This window comes from Tupaia chinensis, unplaced genomic scaffold (genome assembly GCF_000334495.1).
Source record: "Tupaia chinensis unplaced genomic scaffold, TupChi_1.0 Scaffold000047_1, whole genome shotgun sequence".
Classification (NCBI taxonomy): Eukaryota; Metazoa; Chordata; class Mammalia; order Scandentia; family Tupaiidae; genus Tupaia; species Tupaia belangeri.
This window is the reverse complement of record NW_006159505.1, coordinates 4,418,242-4,421,649: the sequence shown is the minus strand read 5'-3', so window position 1 is coordinate 4,421,649 and position 3,408 is coordinate 4,418,242.

Here is a 3,408-nt window from a genome sequence, read left to right as displayed (position 1 = left end):
TCCCTACTCCTCCAGCTCTAAGGATCTTGGGCACACACACCCAGCATGTTTGAGCAGACCCAGGGATCCAAACCCTTGGTAGGTCCTGTGATCTCCAGCACCGCAGTTTGGTTGGCTACCCACTGTGCCTCCAGGCTGAGCCTGTATTTTCATTTCTTTTTTTCTTTTGAAATGCATAGTGTGCTCCTGTGCAGGATTGAGAGAGTACACAATTCTGTATCTTCTTTTCCCCGTGAGCTTCATAGCTTGGTATTGGTTAACATCTGACCAGTTCTGAGTCTCCCTCCATAAGAGCCTCTTCGCCTTCAGGTTTTTACTCAAATGCTATCTTCCCATTAGTTCTTCCCTAACAATCAATTAATTTTTTTTTTTTGAGAGATTTTTGCTATAGGGTGCATGTGCTCACTGGAGAGACAGAGCAACATAAACGAGAAATCATCCCCTGGGGGGATGGCCACACCACAATCCCTTCTCTTCCATTCTCCTCTTGGGATTTTGGACGCATATGCACACATGCCTGGGGTGAATTTTAATCTGCTGGGTCTGGGACTTGAACCATGGTCAACTATGTGGAAGTCCAGTGAAGTAACCATTACACCATCTGCTGGTCCCATCAATTAGGTTTTGTTTATTTATTTATTTTAATCAGAGGGTGTGTACTTGCCACAGACAGACAGAAAGAGAGAGAAGGCACCCCACAATGGGGCATGGTCATGCCACAGTTCCTTCTATTTCTTCATCTCACTGGGACTTTGGGCATGCACATACCAGTGCCCAGCATGTTTTTTTTTTTTCTTTTTTCTTTTTTTCTTTTGGAGAGGTTTTTGCTATAGGGCACGTGCGCTCGCCAGAAAAACAGAGAGAGGCAGAGAAACAGAGAGTGAGAAATCACCCCAGGGGGAATGGCCACTCCACAATCCCTTCTCCTCCATTCTTCTTTTGGGATCTTGAGCACGCACGCACATGCACCCGTTATGAGTTTAAGGGAAAGTGAGAAAGCAAGCTACCAGGTCCAGGACTTGAACCGTGGTCAGCCATGTGGGAGTGCCCAGCACCTTAACTACCACGCCACCTGCTGGTCCCTGCCCTCTAATAATTTTCAAAAATCACTAAATACTTGAAGAATTATCTGGTGGCAAAAAAAGTAGGATACTTTTCAAAATAAATGTCATGGAGCGAGTGGGAGGTAACCTTGTGCCAAGCCCTGTGCTGGCAGTGACAATGGAGACATGGTGAAAATGGCCCCCACTGTGTTGAATTCCAGAGACCACCAAGGAACAGTTCCTCGAGGGCAGGAACTGTGCCTTCTCCTTTTGGAGTCAGTGCAATGTCTGGCCTGTTTAAGCTATCCACTGGCCCTCCCTCCTGTACTCCCCACCCCCTACAAAACCCGAAAACCAAAGGAAAAACAAACAAACCCTGACTGACCTGAATAATTCTCTCATTTCTGCTCACCTGTTAAAGGCTGTTTTTGTTAGTGAATTGGGTGGGGGACTTGGTTTCATGTTTCCGGGAGTGCCTGTTGGTATTTGTCTGAGTCAGCCTCTTAACTGCAAGAAGCTGGCCATTGTGATTCCCAGCATTCCTCTGAGTTCCTCAGTGATCCCTACCTCAGTATGAGAGTGTCTCCTAAGGTTCCAGGTTTCATGAGAAGGGGGAAAGAAGAGGGGTCTAAAATCTGGAGCCAGAACCCTCAGGGTTCAAATCCTGGCCCAGGGTTGGCCCTATAGCCTAGTGGTTAGGGGATCTGGATCCCACATGGCTGACTGCAGTTCACAGCCAGCCCCAGAAGCTTGAAAAACATACCAGGTACATTGGTGTGCACACCTCAAATCCCGACAGGATGAGAAGTGGAAGAGAAGGGGTTATGACATGACCACATGCCGCTAGGAGGTGCTTTCTCCCTCTCTCTGTCTCTTGCAAGCATATGTGTCCTCTGACAATTAAAAAAAAGGTCCTGGCCCAACAACTAGTAGTCGTGAGTTCTTGGGCAGCTAAGAGTAAAACTCCCTTTATCTGGGCTCCTGCCTGCCCTTCTGTACCCCATCCTCATAACCAACTACCCCGATAAAGAGAAGGAAGGGCAAAGTCTAGACCCAGGACCAGGGTTGGGAGAAGGGGAGCTCCCTGAGGTGTTTTGGGCCTGAGGCCAGAATACTTCCTTCATCCTCCCAGCTAGGCAGGGCTTTTTGTTTTTTTTTTAAGAGATTTTTGCTATAGGGCAGGGTTTTTTTTTTTTAAAGAGATTTTTGCTATAGGGTGTGTAAGCTTGCTGGAGAAACAGAGAGACAGAAAGCAAGGAATCACTGCCCAGGGGTATGGCCACACCACAATCCCTTCTCCATTCTTCTCTCAGGACCTTGGGCAGGCACACACTCGTTGGGTGTGAGTTTTAAGCTGCTGGGTCTGGAACTCGAACCACGGTCGACTACATGGCAGTCCAGCAACATAACCATTATGCTATCTGCTGGTCCCTCCGGCTGGATTCTTTATAGAAAAACTTGAGATCCATGGCTGTAGAGTGTTTCTAACGATCTCTTGTGGTTGCAGCTCCAAACACCTTTTCTCTCTAACCTAAACTTCCTAGACTTTCTGAGCTTAGACATAAATTAGAGCATCACTTGGGTATCTTTAATCTCATCTGGCACTCAAATATCCACAGCATGTGTAACAGGGGAGCTCTTAATAAACTTCGGTAAACAGAAAAGTAGAGAATATTTCTACACATTGGACACCCGCCTTGGGGTTTACACTGCCACGCATTTCTGTATTGACTGGACCACCAAGACAAGGTCCTTTAAGATCTAAAGAAACAACATTCTTTTTTTTTTTTTTTTTTTTGAGAAGTGTTTGCTATAGGGCGCGTGCACTCGCCAGAAAGACAGAGAGAGACAGAAAGCAAGAAATCACCCCCAAGGGGCGATGGCCACGCCACAATCCTTTCTCCTCCATTCTCCTCTCAGGATCTTGGGCACACACGCATACACACCCGGCATGAGTCTAAACCACCACATCCAGGACTCGAACCGTGGTCAACTACATGAGAGTTCAGCGATATAGTTATTATGCTAACTGCTCATCCGAAGAAACAACATTCTTTTGACTCCAAAGAAACAGAGATGTGAGAAAGGTTGAAGCAACCTGAACTTGAAGATGATTAGGTCAGAAGATAATAGCAACAGAAACCAGGGCTTTGGCCTCCAAGCAGGAACAAAACATTGCAGAGTTTGGCTGGTCGCCTGCTCAGTAGAAATGTAATTCCAAGTCCCTAAACTGGTGCTGGCCAAATGGAAGGTTCCACTGTGGCTCGGGAGAGAGTTAAGAGACAAATCAACTAATGCAATACATTAACCGTTTTTGGATCTGGATTCAAATCAATCAACTTAAAAACAAAGCAAACACACAAAC